Source organism: Canis lupus (genome assembly GCF_048164855.1).
Source record: "Canis lupus baileyi chromosome 16 unlocalized genomic scaffold, mCanLup2.hap1 SUPER_16_unloc_3, whole genome shotgun sequence".
Lineage (NCBI taxonomy): Eukaryota > Metazoa > Chordata > Mammalia > Carnivora > Canidae > Canis > Canis lupus.
Window position 1 is genome coordinate 814,754 of NW_027326430.1, and position 17,625 is coordinate 832,378.

General features: G+C 36.6%; 2 long non-coding RNA genes and 1 pseudogene across 6 annotated transcripts in view; 2 read left to right on the forward strand and 1 right to left on the reverse strand.

The window, feature by feature from the left end:
- The window catches only part of LOC140629555 (uncharacterized), a 570,920-nt gene that overhangs the window by 461,134 nt on the left and 92,161 nt on the right, over positions 1 to 17,625 (forward strand). The window lies entirely within an intron of this gene.
- The window catches only part of LOC140629567 (uncharacterized), a 45,870-nt gene that overhangs the window by 116 nt on the left and 28,129 nt on the right, over positions 1 to 17,625 (reverse strand). The window contains exon 4 of the long non-coding RNA XR_012027422.1: positions 6,055 to 6,105. This is a non-coding gene — a long non-coding RNA (uncharacterized lncRNA). The remainder of the gene's footprint in view (positions 1 to 6,054; positions 6,106 to 17,625) is intronic.
- LOC140629577 (U4 spliceosomal RNA) lies at positions 1,649 to 1,754 on the forward strand (annotated as a pseudogene).

Consider the following 17,625-nt stretch of genomic DNA (forward strand, 5'->3'; position numbering starts at 1 on the left):
CATGATGTCTTGTTAATATTACTTTTATTTGTCGAAATACTCTTCGCCTGTTTGATCCTCAGGAAGTTATCATCACCAATGATTTGATGAGTGTACTGAGAGGCATTTTTAGGTGCTGAGCAAGAGAAAAGCAAATATGAATGCTTCTCTGCTGTTCTGAGATCAAAGAGCCCGAGTGACATGACCACGGTCCTGCAGAAAATGCCAAATGCCACCCTGCTGATAAGGCTGCTGGGCCACCTTCTCTTCTACCTGTGCGCCTCCCTGCACACCTGCTCCGGCTCTCCGCTGATGAGGAATATTTAGACATGTCTAAGAATTATTTTATGATTCCAGTAGTCATCGTTTCCTTGGTGACTCCAGTCTACACCTGGAACATTCAGCGTTTTTTGTCTTTTGTTTGTAAAATCAAGGAACCTTACTTTCCTTGGAGGCTTCTGACCAAGAGATTGAAATCATAAAAATGGAGAAACTTCGTGAAATAGGCTGTTGTTTGCATTATTGAATTCCAGGCCCCCTCAGTTATTAAAAGAGCTACTCTGCCGAGTTCCCTGGACCAGGAAGTCCCAGGCTACCATAGGCACTTACTCAGTGACCAAAGGGGATCCTGTTCCTTTTTGTGTGTGCACACATGCCCTGAACCTATACCCACAGACCTCTCTCCTATGGTCTTCTGTCAATCTGTTGGCTAGGATTTGGAAATGGAACTGGGGAAAGCTCCATCATTTAGAAATAATTAGTACATTTACTAGGAATTCCTAAATCACACCAGCTGCAAGAGGGTGGAGCATTTTGCTTCCTGTAAGAGCTTTAATGAAGCAATTTACTGCCATCCTTTGATAAGAAAATGCTGTACAGGATTCAGAGCTTTGTCAGATCTGAGTATCACAGATTCCAGCTCTGTAAAGGTAGCTTTTTTTTTTTTTTAGATTTAATTTATTCATTCATGAGAGACACAGAGAGAGAGAGAGAGGCAGAGACACAGGCAAAGGGGAGAAGCAGGCTCCATGCAGGGAGCCTGATGCAGGACTCGATCCCAGGACCCCGGGATCACACCCTGAGCCAAAGGCAGATGTTCAACCACTGAGCCACCCAGGCATCTCTGAAAAGATTTTAAAAAATAGTTGCACTGTGTACTATGCGCCCTCCCAAAAAAGTATCTTGTGTTTTCCGAGTGACTATGAATTTTTTTTGTTTATTTTTCTCAACTATCAGTTTGATTAAAATTAAGTTCCATGACAAACATACAGAAATCCAAAGTAAGAAGAGGCTTATTAAGTGTGTATCTTTGAATATCATGATGCATGCCTCAAAAACAATACTGAAATTTCACTGTCACACTTATATACATGTGACTTACGTAACTTCCCTTTTACTGTTATTTACTTATCGGGAAAAAAAATCATTGTCTCATCATATCTAGGGATGTACGTTAACATTTATTAATTTGAAAGCCTAACATAATATTTAAATATATAATTTTATCGGGAAAAATTCTAAACGACTGTATTAAAGCATGGTATTTTCTCAAAGGAAAATGAATAAAAAATATTCATCACCCTATGTCTCCAGAAATCATCTATAGTAATGATACCCAACAGATCCAAAATGCAAGCCGCATGTGTAATGTTAAAATTTCTGATAGCCAAGCTTTGCGCAGTGACAGTATCATAGCCAATGAGGTTTATCCAAGGCGCGATTATTGCTAATTGAAAATTTCTGATAGCCAAAATTTTTAAAGGTGAAAAGGAACAGGCAAGATCAAATCTTAATGTTTTCTTTAACCCGATATGTTCTAAATGTCATCATTTAAACATGTAATCAATATTTTAAAAATCACTAACAGACTATATTACATTCTTATTTTTTATTCTATCTTTGAAATCTGGGGTGTATTCCATGCATACAGAATGTCTCACTTTTACGAGCCATGCTGGGGGTAGTGGCTACTCTACTGAGCAGTGTAGATCTAAAGTTTTTTTTTTAAAAGGAAAAAAGTAAGAAAGGCAGAGAAAGTCAAAATTATGACAAGACATTATAGATAGAGAGAGAAGACATTGATCATTTTGGCCTTATTCTTAAGTCTCCAGGAATAAGACACAGAGAATGAACTCATTGATGATTATTAACCAGCCTATGAAATACAACTCTGCTTCAAGTGGGTGAAAGGCACATTTTCTCTGACTTACTATTTCAAAAAATAAATTAGTAAACCTACTTCCTCTGCCACTATTAGCGTGACTTTGTAGATTTAAATAGAAAAGCAATCAGGACAAAATAGCAAGGATTTCTTGAGAATGTACTTTAGGCTCTGTGCTTTGTTAATAGCTGTGAGACATTCAAAAACATTCAACGTGTTTGCTACGCAGCAAGTGTGGTGTAGTGGAAGGAGCCAGATAGGCCTGGGTTTGAATTTTGGTCAAATACTCTGTTCAACTTAATGGATTAATGTAAAATAGATTTAGTAATACCAACCTTACAGAGTCTGATGCTATAAATGAGACCAAGTACCTATGGCAGTGCCTACCTTACAGCAGCACTTCCCTGAAGCAAACTTCATTTTATCTCTTTGATCTATTCCATAATAAGTTATAGTCTACTTTTTGACTCTAGGAGAGATGATATGTCTTGAATAATCTTCAAGCAAGGCAAGCTAGCCTTTAATTAAAAGTTTACTTGTGTAAAGCACAATTTAAGAACCATAGAAAGGTAAGGATGAGAATTGAAGGCTGCCTGAATGAAATGGGTTTTGAGCTTTCTTCAATCATCCAGAAAATCTGGAAATGGGGGAAGAAAATTGCAGACAGGAAGATTAAAGTGGGCAGCCCGGGTGGCTCAGCGATTTAGCACTGCCTTTGGCCCAGGGTGTGATCCTGGAGACCCGGGATCGAGTCCCACGTCAGTCTCCCTGAATGGAGCCTGCTTCTCTCTCTGCCTGTGTCTCTGTCTCTGTCTCTCTCTCTCTCTCTTTCTGTGTCTCTTATGAATAAATAAATAAAATCTTAGGAAAAAAAAAGAAGATTAAAGCAATGGTACCCAAGAAGTGTATGTGGTGGAGTGATCAACTAAGCCAGTTTGCTTGGAATTGAAAAGGTCCACCGGATTTTTCAGTGCTAAAACCAGAGCAGTCCTGGCCAAAATGAGATATTTGGTCCCTCTAGCAAGGGATAAATAGAAGCTAGGAGTTCAGCTTGATGGTGATGAAATGTTCATGTTGTGAGACTAACAGAAAATGAAATTAATTGGTTAGATGGGGCAAGGTTTTGATGGGTCTTGGACACAAGTAGAGGGATATGAAAAACAACATGAGAGACTATCTGTAAACAGAATTAATGAATGTGAAGGAACACTGGCCAATGAGTCAAAAGAATTGGGTTTTAGTTCTGATCTACTGCCAACTCTGATCCTCCCACAACCTTTACCTAAGTGACTCCGTTGTCACGCTTATAAATGAGAAGGCTACGGCAGATGACCTCTATAGCATTGTGCGGCTGGCCTCTATTGTGATTCCGTTGGAGATAAGAAATCATAAAAGGCTTTTGACCATACTGGTGGTCCAAGATGAGTCTGAAAGATATATATGCAGTTTAGAAGTTTTCTCTATCACCTTGGAAACTTATACTCTCTCCGATACTATTACTCAGAAGTCTTCTAATGACATGAACTGATAATATGTACTTCCATTCCTTCTATTAAGAATGAGATAAACCTGTAGGCAGTGGGTGTCTGACTTATCTGGAGATAATGTCCAAGATCCAGTTGAGTCGAGGTCACTTTTTTCATCACTTCCAAAACATGAAATGTGTTAAGATACAATGATTTCCAAGAATTCAAAAGCAAGATGACAGACTAGACTACATCCATGAGCACCTCCCTGAATATATACTTTCATGAGTTACTACCTCCCTAACAGAGCTCTAAGCTAGACTTTTCAGCATTGCTTTCAAAAGGAAGTTTTGATATCAGAAACTAGGAACAGAAAAGGAACAACCAAAAATGGGAAAATGAGTGTGAAAACTAAGACATGCTCTCTAGAGCCAAATGACTCAGGCTTTATCTTGTCTGAATTCACTTCCTTTCTACTTATAGCTAACCATGAGACTTTTAGCTAGTATCTCCCAAGTAAGAAGCTTATCCATTGGCTTCCTCCCCCTAGATCCCATTGGCAGACACTCAATGCTAAATTTAGTGTTTATAACCAATAAACATTTAATGTTAGACTTTAGCTTCTTGCCAGAATACAAGTATCATTATACATCTTTCATGGAAGGAAGAAAAAAAAATAGTACTTTGGAAATTCAATCAATGAGAGTATCCACGCAAAAGAATGATGGATCATATCCTACCTGTTTAAGGGAAAAAGGAAGAAACATCTTAATTATGCTAACGGCTTAAATTTTTTTATGTAATTACAAGCCTAAAGTTTTTCTTTGCTGCTAATTTTGTATGAAACATATTCGTGCTAAATATTCCCTTACCATACACCTAGAGATGTTTATTTACACAGATGCAGGGTATTTGAATTTAGAGGGAGAGGGTCATTGAAGCCAGAACTCAAGGCCAACCCCTCTCCAACAGTAATTTGTGGGTTTTCCTACATTTAGTGGTTACAAAGGAGCCTTAGACTCTGTTGGTCATGACCAATACTGCACCATTATTTTATATGAAATTTTAGAAAAAAAGAATCCTTACTCTCACAACCCAATAAATATTTTAACTCACTTTAGGTGAGTATAGGGGCGGTGGTAAGGAAGGGGTGGAGGTAATCTGGGTGGTGTCACATAAATGAGACCAAATTCCCACAGAAGGGAACTGGGTGTCCAGTTTCTTTATCTGAGCCATGAAAACAAACTTGTGTCTGAGTGTCAAATAAAATAAAGTAGTAATAAATTAGGCAATGAGCCAAATTCAGAATCGATTTCCTTTTTTTTGTTTTGTTACATGAAAACCTTTATGTAAGCATATTTGAACAAAAACAAGATATCCACTTGTATGCACAATGTGTAATTTATATAACAAAATCTATGTGAGTTTCTGCAAACAGAAACATTCATGCAGATACTGTTCATATGGAGAGTCATAAAAAACGAAGGAAATATTGATCAAGAAAAAAAGGATGAGCAGGGAAATGTGGATTTGCAGGATGTTTGAAAGTATGATTTGAAAGGCAGCCTAGCATTTAGCTCTTTCACCCATTATTTTCTTTCTTCTCCACCACTAGCTGAATATCCTAAGAAAATAAGGCAAGATGTAAAAACAAAACAAAACAAAACTTAAAATGATATCAGTGTCTGATTAAAAAAAAAAAAAACAGGGGGAGAAGACCAAGAAAATAAATATGATTAGGCAAATAACTCTGACACACATGTGGTGAAAGAAAATCCATTTTATTGGGATGGTAGCTCGATCGAGGACTTGATTTAATCATTAACTTTAATATTCTCTTCTTAAAAACTTAGCTGTAAAACAATATTCAATGAATATGTGGGTGGAAGAGCAATAATATATTTAATTTCATATGCAAGCTAAAATATCCATGACTTTTTAGGTGTTTTCTGTAGAATCCCAGCAGAAAGAACAACTTTGGGAATCTATGCATGAAGACAATAATGATTTATCAGAATTTTGATTTGGGGTTGATATAGTAGGTATAATATTTTAGCCTCTTTTTAAGAAATTGAGTGTTTCATTCCATGGCTCAAGCATTCAGAAGCTACATGGCTAATTTTATGGATGAAATAAGCATATTCAGTTTCACTCATTTGCTTTCAATGTACAGAAATAATTTTATTTCCAAGGTTCTGTCACTAACTCTTTCCCCTTAGCTAAGAAGTAAAAATAATATATTGTTATAATTGGCATTCAGTTGTAGCTTTTTTAGAGCTCATAATATTAATTTGATTTGACTAAAACAAAGCTTTCTCAACTGGAGATTCTATTGGAGTTGGGGTAACAAAAAGATGAGAGAGCTAATAAACATTCATATCTAAGATATACCAGGATGAAAAATTCTAAAATATTTACAACTAGAAATATTGAAAACCTATTTCTTACCCTCAAGTGAATCTCTTACACTTAACTGCAGAATGGAGAGAAATAGTGTCGCTGGAAAGAAAAAAAAAAAGAAGAAGAGATGAGATTATGTATGTGGACAATTGCTTGGAGCTAAAGAGAGTATAATAGTTTTTATAAGGGGCACTTGGGTGGCTCAGTGGTTGAGTGTCTGCCTTTGGCTCAGATCATGATCCCAGGGTACAGGATCAAGTCCCACTTCCGGCTTCTTGCAGGAAGCTGCTTCTCCCTCTGCCTGTGTCTCTGCCTTTTTAGCTGTGTGTCTCTCAGGAAATAAATAAATTTAAAATCTTAAAAAAAAAAAAAAGTCCTTATAAAATAACAAAATACATCTTGACTCTACATGATGATGTCTAACAACATGCAAATGAGCTGTAATTATGTATCTGTTTCTACCCCTTCTCTCTATTTCTTACCAATAACCACCTTAGAATCTTGGTAGTCCTATATTGATGTGGGAGGTTCCACCTGACTTTCTACCTTGGAAAGACTTTGGGACTGGACTTCCGACCCAGTGAACACCCTTCCCTGCCCCCTTGTGGTTGCCAAAGTTACCAGACCAGGTTTGCCAGTGTAGGTAAATCCCATCAGCACCGTATCACGGTACTTTTCTTTGTAGCTATCTCGGTTCCAGCTTTCCCATAAATTTTGGCACGGTCACTCCTTAATATCTTGTCAGTGCTGCTATGTGCTGACAAGTGTTTCAGCAGCAGAGCAAGTAGAGTACAGAAATAAACCCACTGGTATATGGACTCTTGATATATGACAAGATGACCTGACCAATTACTTAGAAAAGAGCAATTAGCACTGAAAAAGCACTGAGCCACTGGTCTGCCCTTAGAAAATAATGAAACTATCTCTCTGTTTTACACCATATATAACAAGTCCTGGCAGATGGATTAAGATTTAAATGTAGATTTCTGTTTCTAGTAATAGGCTAAGTCGTTGAGACCAAATCTCTTGCTGAAAGCAGATATTAATGAAATGGATTTTATACTAGTGATACTTTTTGAGTTAAAGAGTCACTTCATAGTGATTAAAGATTTAATTCATTAGAAAAATGTCGCAACTCCAGATGTATGTGGACTAAATGACATGGCTTTATGCTACAAACATGCATGAATACAGAATAAAACTAGCTAAAAGAAAAATGAGCAAATTCATAATTAAAGTGAGGGGTTTTTGCTTATCTCTTTGGTAATTGCCTTAATATTGGAAATAGTTCAGGTCTTCGAAATTGATCTTCAGATTTATGCAATCCCAATAAAAATGCCATTTTTTTTCCTGTGGTAGACCTTGACGAGCACATTTTCGAATTTACATGAAATTGCAACAGATCATAAATAATTAAGAACTCTTAATGAAGGACATGTGGGAGAACTTTCCCTTCCTAATATCAAACCTCATTTTAAAACTATAGTAATTAAAATAAGGTGGAATTTACACAGAGATAAACATATAGATCAATGCAAAAGTATTTGGCAGCTCAACAATAGACCATATATACATATATATACACTTAATGGATGGCAGAGGTGGCACAGCAACAGGATAGAAAATGCACACTTAAAGATGCTTTGTATTTTTTTATTTTTTAATTCCAGACTTTCAGAAATGTTGAAATATCAGAACTTTCCCAAATAGCCTTCAGTCAAATTCTCCAAATATTAACATTTTTTAACACACATGCACACTCGCTCACCCCCAGAACAAATCACACACAAAGGGATAGGACTCCATTCATATAAGCTCAAAGACAGATAAAAATAAACACTATCACTTAAAGGGACACACGTAGGTGATGAACCATGAAGAAAATGGAAATGATTTTAATATAAGTCTGGATGGCAGTTACCTCGACGGGCAAGATGGTCCTAGAAGGGAACCTGAGTCTCCCAAGGGGATGATGATGTCATTTCTTTATTTGAGGGAAGGCAATGTTATATTTACTTAATCATATGTGGTTCACATTATGATACATCTATTTTATTCATGTTTCCATGTGAAGTACATTTCACAGTAAAATGAAAGAAAACCCACATTTAAACCAAGAAGAGTAGAACTTCAAAAACTAAAACTGGTTTTTATCAATTCTTTAATAACCTATGGGTAAAATCTACTTCATCGATGATACTTTTGTCAGTAAATATCACACTTAAGATTTTATCACAGGAGCCATTCTGGTCTCAAGTGTTTTAGAGATAATTATTCACTGATAATAGTGGAGTGCCTATTTGCCATGTTATTTATCAAAGTTAAATAAACAATTACTCATATCTTGGCTAGACAGGTGTTGAAAAAAATACATAAGACAGGTTTTGGCCTGGAAAAATAATCTTAACAGATAAACATAATATCAGTGACTTAGTGAGAAACTAGTTAAAGGTAAGACATAAGGAACACCTACAAAATCTTCACCAGGCCACTGACCTCCCAGTTCCTCACCCAAATCCTCTGCCATCTTGTGACTGTGGGCCAACTATTTATGCTCTGATCCAACTGGTCCATCAGGATTACTGCTCCAGCACTTATTTCCTCTTATTCTTATATTAGCAAATTGTCTCTTTCAATAGTGTTGTCATCGTGATTCAAACACGCTGTTATTTATTGTGTCTTGGGAAAGAAAGCAAACTGTTCCCCCAGATAGCAAAATTTCAGGAAACGATTCCTTGTATTCAATTTGTATCTTTCCATATTATTTTAAACCCACTCCAACCAGGCTTTTGCCCCTACTCTTCCACTAAAACTTTTCTTGTTTAGATCCTCAGAGACTCTCAATGTAGTTAACATCCATGATCAATGATTAGTCCTCAACTCTTATGATCTGTCAGCATGTGTTTAGCACAGTTGGTCGTCACTCATCCTGGAAACACTTTCATTGCTTGGATTCCATAGTATCACACTACATTTTTTTTTTTTTTTTTTTTAGCTTTCTTCATTAGCTGCTCATTATCACTCTCCTTTGGTACTTCATTTATTCCTGTCAACCTGGAAACACTGAATATGCCATCCACCCCTCATGCCCAAACCATGGGTTTTCTTTATTTTTTTTCCTACCCCCCACTCAGTGTCTTGGTGATTTCAGACAGTAGCATGGTAGAGATACCACCCATATGCTAAGGATCCCCACATTTACATTTCTAGCTCAGGCTGTTCCACTTAGCCAGACAACTACTCAACACCTCCATTTGGATGTCTAACAGACTGAACTACTGGAATTTGCCCAAAAGCTTCTTACGCCTTACCATCTTGGCCAAATCATAACTCCATCCTTCAAATGTCTTAATGTCATTCTAGATTCCTCCTTTTCTTTCACGCCCCATGTCCAACCTGTCAGTTTATACTGTTGGCATTATCTTCTCTCTATATATAATGTCTATATAGTATTGTCTTAAATTATTGCAGTACATTCCAAGTTGCTCTTCTTACCTCTACTCATATTTCTCCAAAGTCTGATCTTAATCCTGCTAACTGCATGATGTTTCTAAAACCTAGTACAGATCATGCTCCTTCTCTGTTCAAAAATCTTTAAATGACTTCACATTTCATTCAGAGTAAAATACAAAGTCTTAAATGGCCTAGTAGGCACTCTGTGATGTAGTTAGTCTCTGACCTCATCTCCCACTTGCACACACTCTGGCAGGGCCAGTTAATAGATATTTATTCACGGGATGGGCATGCTTCCACATCGAGACATTTGAGCTTCTTCTTCCCAGGCCTAAAAGATTCTTCTCCCAGATTTCTTAGTACTTCATTCTCTTGCCTTCTTTATTTGTTTAAATACCACCTTCTCAGTGGGGTACCTTACTTAAAAATTGCAAGTCCCCACTCCCAGAACTCGCAGTCCTCCCAGTCTCCCATACCTCCCTCTATTTTGCCAATGTATAGCACAAACCATCATTTACTTATTCATTTTTTAGTTTTTCTATGCTTGAAAAAATGTAACTTTTTTGGTCACTAATGTTTCCCTAGCTCCTAAATGAACATTCTACCTATAGCATATGCTCAATATATATTTGTTCAGTAAATTAATTGCTTCATATAAGCTCTAAGTGTTTTAAGAGTTTAGAGAAGAGAGAGACAAGTATTAGCCAGAGGAGTTAGAGTTTTGAACATACACAATTCCTGCTTGTATTTCATGTGCCATATGTGGTTGAGATCAAGCAGAAAGAAAAACACCTATATTGGATGGAGGTATGGAAAATAGAGTTTAGAAGAGAGACCCTCTCTCTTCAGAATAAAAGTCATGGTTTCTACATGGTCCCTCATTACCAGTTTGAGATATAAAATAAGGTTTGTTTTTTTTTTTTTCTTCTTTTTCCTGCTGGCTCTCTTGCTCTATCTCAGTAGCTCTTGATCTCTCGCTTTCTTGCTTGCTTGCTTGTTTTTTTGCTTTCTTGCTTTCTTCTTTCCCCCTTTCTGCTAAGGTTCCAATAGCCCATCAAACATTTCTTGAAGAATGATGTTCCTCCTAAGATCTTTTTCCCATGATGAGTTGAAGACTATGAAGCAATTGTCTACTTATACCTGGGTTTTTTTCTATAACAATAAGATCTTACTATTTTGTTAGACACATGGTTCTAGAATAATCGCATGGACTTTGTTTCTTAGAACTACATGCGCAGATTAAGTTCTGACCAATGAAATATAAGGGAATTGTGTATGTAACTTCTAGGAGACATATGGAGGTCTAGGAAATGTCATTAAAGAATGGGAGTATGCCCTTCAGCCATCTCATGCTGTATGAAAGGCAAAATGATGACTGGGCTTGAGAAACATTTCATATCACAAGCTGTAGTCAGTTATGAAAAATGGCAGAACAACACAAAAGAAAAACCTAGAGTTTCCCAGTTACTAAGAAGCTGCCAAACCAGCACCGGGCTGTCCACCTGTTTTTATGTGACCAAAATTAAGCCTCCTTGTTGTTTAAGCCACTCATGATTTGGTTGTCTAACATTTGCTATCAAATTTAAATCCTAAAACACTACCATTAAAAGTTCTCGTTATCCTAAAGATGAAACTTTTTTCCCCAGACAAATAAATATATAAAACAACCAATAAGGCAGAGTTGTGAAGCCAGCCACATGAGAGCTGATCTTGGAGTCTAAGAAGAATTCTAGAAGCCCTCTGTTGTGGCCAGTCCTTAACCCTTTAGCTTGTAGATCTCAGAGACATCAGAGTGATACTGAGTGTGGCCAATCTGTCTAGAACAGACATAAGATTTCAGGCCACTTGAAAAAGGCTCATTATCAACAAATAGGTGAGTGTTTCAATGCTGTACCAACACAAGTGGTTATGAACCTGAGGATCATCTCAATATCAACTCCCTTTTCTTCTGATGCCAGAGTGAAGTGGGGACATATCCCCTTTGTTTTTTATCTATATGATTCAAATGGAAGAAACTCCACCCAGTATTCATGATTATAGGCCAAATTAATCAGAAAACCCCATTATTCTATCAGTCTCAGGTCATTATAGGCCAAATTAATCAGAAAACCCCATTATATCAGTCTCAGATCAATAAATATTATAAAACCTAAAACATTGATCATCACCATCTTTTTAAAAGATTTATTTATTTTAGAAAGAGAAAAAGAGAGCACAAGCAGGAGGGGCAAGGGGAGAGAGAATCTCAAGTAGACTCCATGGTGAGTGTAGAGCCCAATGTGGGGCTCAATCTCATGACCCCGAGATCACGACCTGAGCCCAAACCAAGAATCAGACACTTCACTGACTGTACCACCCATGTGTCCCTGTTATCACTATTAAATCTATGGATTTGTGGACCTATGGCCAGTTGGATCTGTTTTTGTAGTGATGTGAGCATGGGGCTGCTGGAGTCACAAGTGTAGCTTGAGATTGAAGATAACACGATGGAAAGGATACCATTCAGTGCTGAGATTCTGGGTGCTAGTAACCTTCTGTGTCCTGAACTCAGCCATATCTATAAATCTATAAACTTTTTATAATTAAAAAATAATAATTTCCTTCTTTCCTCTTGAATTAGTCCGGGTCAATGTTCTGCTGTCTTGTAACTAAGACTCCTATCAGATTTAATGAGCAAGAACTACAATCTGCAGATGCATCAGAAAAGAACATTCTTCACTAAAGAATGGAATAAGCACAGACAGATACAGAAACATGAGCATTTATTTTGGAGAAGGGAACTCATTTTGTATATAAATGGTAGCAGAGTGAAGAACAAATTGAATCAGGGAAAATGAAAGACAACAAAATAAATGAACAGACCACTGAAATATTTCAGCTGGGAATTGATGATGCGGCTATGAATTAAATGGGAAGAAGCAGGTAGTAGAGCCACCATGAAGTCCAAATGGGGCAGAGGCTGAATAATTCATCAAAGGTCATGGATTTTTTTTTTTTTATTGGAGTTGGTGATCCCAGCTCCTAGGTCTCTGCTTTGAATATTCAACCACAGCTTCCTCTGATGTGAAGGGACATCTGGCCAAAAGATAGCATGAGCCAACTAAATTTCAGGACCCAGTGCAAAATGAAAATGTGAGCCTCTTGTTTAACAGTTACTATGAATTTTTAAACAGCCGTAGCAAAAACATTAAGGCAAGTATGGGACTCTTCTAAGTGCAGGACCCTGTGGAAAGAACAAGTTGCCCAGCCATGAAGCTTGCCTTATCAAAAATGGAATTTGTAGTTTTCTTCAATGAATCCTTTCATATATTGGTAAGGCTGTGATTTGGGAAAAAAAAAAAAAAACTTAAGCTATTTCACTGGTATGCCCTTGTGTCCTTTTGCTAATTCAGATATGGAAGAGAAAGGGACTATTCAAAAAAAGCAAAACAAAAACTTGGTCTTGAGGTATGATATGATTCTTCATCTTATTCTAAGATGTTGGATCTTAACATCTTATGCTTAGTTTTAAAACTTTTCACATGTAGCTCCTCAAATGGCCTAAATCTTCCATTTATGTTGCACTAGCAAGTTTAAGGTATGAAATGCAGTTATTTATGAAAGTAACTTTTAAATAGATTTGAAATATATATCCTCTTTGAGAAAGACAAAACGAGTTTGATATTCTCATCTTTTTTTAATGTAAAGGTTTTATTTAGCTAAACTTTTGAAATATCTTGGGAAGTTCTTTTCTAGAGATTAAAAATATCGAGATTTGCATAAGGCTTTCATATCTAGAATGAAAAAAGAATCTTAGACACATTTTATGAAGATATCCGAAAGTCAGCTCTCTTTTCTATGCAATTCCATTTCTATGGCACTAATTTGAGAATTATTTTCCCTTTGTGAAAAGTCGAATTTGTGTTTTGTTGCCTAGGCCCATTCAAGTATTCATTGTGAGGGGTTGCAAATGGAGGGTCTGGAACCAGAAGGTCTAGGTTTAGATCAGTAAGTGTCACTTACAAGTGAATTGAGAATTCCACTTAACCTCAGTGATCCTATCTTTATTTATTTATTTATTTATTTATTTATTTATTTATTTTTAATTTTTTTTTTAATGATCCTATCTTTGAAAAAGGAATAATAGTAGGAGCAACCTCACCAGGACTTTGTGATGGTTATATGAATGAATACATGAAGGACAGTTAAAATAATATAGGGAACACTGTAAGCACTTAATACATGCAACAAGTACTATCCTCATATCCTCATATACTGAGTCCAGACTATCACCCCCAAACTTGGTAAGTGATGGGCACACAAGACTGACATGGCTCCTACCCAAGTACAATGCACAATAGATCTCACAGGGGAGATGATTAACAACTGTGATACTGTGTAATAAATGACATGAAGTGAGGAATACAGCACACTCTGGAGCTAATTAGCAGGGTCACTGTAACAAGGTGGGAAAGTGTGTATTGCCTAAAAGAAGTGGGTTAGAAAACACATTCAACTAGAGGATATTACGCTAAGCAAAATAAGTCAATCAGAGAAAGACAATTATCATGTGACCTCACTCATATGTGGAATTTAAGAAACAAAACAGAGGAGCATAGGGGAACAGAGGAAAAAATAAAACAAAATGAAATCAGAGAAGGAGACAAACCATTAGAGACTCTTAATCATAGGAAACAAAATGAGGGTCGCTGGAGGGGCGGTGGGTGGGGGGATGGGGCAACTGGGTGATGGGCATGACAGAGGGCACGTGATGTGATGAGCACTGGGTGTATATAAGACTGATGGATCACTGAACTCTACCTCTACCAGTAAGGCATCATTATGTTAATTGAATTTAAACTTTAAGAAATTTTAATAAATAAATAAAATTTTAAAATGTAATATATTTTAAGGATATAGTATGAATATGTACTTCATTTATAATCACGTAAAATGAACTTTTTATAAAAGATTTTTATTTATTTATTCAAAAGAGACACACAAAGAGAGGTAAAGACACAGGCAGAGGGAGAAGCAAGATCCTCGCATGGAACCCAATATGGGACTTGATCCCAGGACCGTGATCCCGGGATCACAACCTGAGCTAAAGGCAGACACTCAACCACTGAGATATCCAGGTGCCCTAAAATGAATATTTTAAATAAAATATCACCTATACCAAAAGTATTTGGAAGCAAGGTAATTTAGCATATTCTAAGAATGTCCAAATATGATCCTGCTTTCAAAAAAGAAAGAAAAGAAACAGTTTCAAGAAGAATATGCTTTTAAATGGAATTATTAAGTAGGAGTTGACCAGAGAAAGGACAGAGATAAACATCCCAAGGCAAAGAAGAGTAACAAGTAAGATGAAAGAGAACATAGCACCCAAAGAACTGGGAATTGTTCAAGAGTGTATGGATAGTTGTGGGCAGCAATAACACAGTGAACTACAAAGGGATGCAGGAGCCAAATTGTGAATGCATGCTAAATGGTTTTATTTTTATCCTAAAGAAAATCTGCACATGTATCTTAAGCCAAGAGTGGGTCCCTAAATCAATCTTTTGTAAGAGCATAGTATACCTCTATGTAAGAAAGAGGGGAGATTGTCAAAGGAGAAATGAAAAATTGGACAGAATGATAGAAAATCCACCAAATAATTAGAAGACAGATTTTAAAAAAAGGAAATGAGAAGGAAAACCAAAGATGACCAGGGATACCCACCATGAGAAGAGGGAATTTAGAGGACAAAATCATCAAAAATGCATATAAGCGCTTTACATGGGATTAAAAACAAAACGAAACAAAACAAACAACCCATGAGTTTCTAGATTTAAAGACATCACCTTGTGTCTGATATTACAAATAAAAAAAAATTCCATTCACATCAAGGTGCCTTGTAAGAAAGTTTTAGGTCACCAGTAATAAAGAAAATATCTTAAAAGCTTCTAGGAAGAAAAACCAAACAAATATAAGGCACATGCAAAGAAAAACTATGAATGAGATTACTGGGAGCTTGAATACAGCAGAAATAGGTCTTCAAAATTTTGGAAAAAAAATCCCAAACTATAATTATAATCCTATCAAACCATCAGGAGGTGTAATAGTAGAATCAGGGTATTTTCAGACTTGCCAACACTCATAAAAATTACCTGCCATACATCTTTTTCCAGGAAGCTCCTGGCGTCACACTCCAAGGCAGTAATCCATAAAAGAGGAATATGTAGGATTTATGAAATAGGGAAGAAGTGAAGACAACTTCCAGGATGATGGTGAAGAGAAGTCTTAGGAAGACAGCTAAGATAGCAGACCTGAACAATGTCTTATGTGGCTTTAGGCAACAGAAAGGAGATACCAGCAAAGACACAACCATGTGCACACGCACACGTCACAAACCAATAGAATATCTAATGTTGGAATAGAATATTGGGGACATTTTACTGTTTCACTTTGGAAATAGTTGAAGCCAAAAGAGTGATGGTTACATAGAACAAAATGCAAAGACAAACAAAACAGAAGTAAATTTTAACCATCAGGAGAGCGTAAAAATGTACAAAAGGGTGAAATGTAATCTTAAAGTACTGGGTGGCTAAGCTATAAACAAAATATGCCCAGTCATAATAAGGTGTGCACTGAATATTAATTTAACCAAAAGACTCTGGGAGCAGGATGGAGGAAGGAAAAGAGCCCACCCACGCCTGTGTGTGTTGAGGAATAAGCACTGGAGTTAATTCTCCATCACCTATAGAAGAAAGCAGATACATGACCTGTAAACTTTTAAAATGAAAAATAGATATATAATCATTTTCTTTAGAAACACATAGATCCATACCAGTAGGAACAGCTAGCGTGGCTTCATCTGTTGAAAAGGAATTAAAAGATGAGAAAAAGAGGAACAAAGAAACAGCTGTTTTTTATTACGGAGTCTTCCAGCACTATCCAACTTTTTAAAACGTTTTTTTTATTGTGAATTGTAACTTATATGCAGAAAACTGTATAAAACATATTTGGACAGTTTAACAATATAATAAAGGAAACATCTGGGTAACCACCACCTAGGTCAAAAAATAGAACATGGCTGGCCCTTAGAACTACCCCCACTCCATGTGCCCTCTCTCACAAAACCTCCTCCCGACCCCTAGAGGTAACACTTTTCTGACTTTGGTGATAAGTTATTTTGCATTTATTCAGATTTTTATCACCTATGCATGCATCCCTTAATGGTGAAGCTCAGCTTTCCATGGTTTTGACAGAATTTTCAAGGATGTAGCTAGTTTATTTAAATGAAATTTAAATTTTTTAATGCCATATTTTGCCCATACAAGTACAAACACTGGATTTATACACCCTCCACTATAAAGAATTATTAAGTACACTGGCTTTCCCACACTGATAGTTTCATAAGAAAAAGGTATTATTACTCATTTCTCCCAGACGCTTGTAAATATACCTTTACCTTGGAACTGCAAGGAATGCCTACAGATCTGTACAAGGAATACTTGTATTTCTACACCATAAATGACCAACGTATGTTTTTAATATTGCGCATTAAAAGCTATATTAAAATGCAATTTAACAATAATTTCAATGAGCCATACATGATTAACGGCAAAAGAAGATTCTAGGCCCAGAAGGAAGAATAATGGCAAGTACAAATCAAAAAAAAAAAAAAAAGGAAAAATTAACATTTACTCCCATACCACAAATCTGATATTTTGCAAGAGTGGTTTCCATCCAGGATGAGTATTGGAGTTGACTGAGGTTTTAAAACAATCCCAGTAAAAACCATCCTCTTTGCCCGCAAAAGGGTAAATTAGAATCTCAGGGATTGGAGGATGACGGCAAGTATTATTTTAACAAAAAACGGGCATCTTTGATGATATCAACAAACTCCTCAGGGCATTTTGATCCTAATATACTCATTTCCTTATTGTGAGATATTATCCCAGAGCACGACTGTTTTATTAGCGAAGAGCAGATGCTCCCAAATCTCCCTTGACCCATGGTCTTCTTTTCCCATATTGTCCAGATTCATTGAGTACCTTTACCCTTGTAAACTGAATGGTTCCCATTGCAGACCTAGAATCTGCTCATTTCATTTCCAACTCTGGCCCTACTACCTGCACTGGGCAGTGGTGGTGTCATATTCCAAGGTGAACTACCTCATTGCTACCACTTTCCACCTAGTCA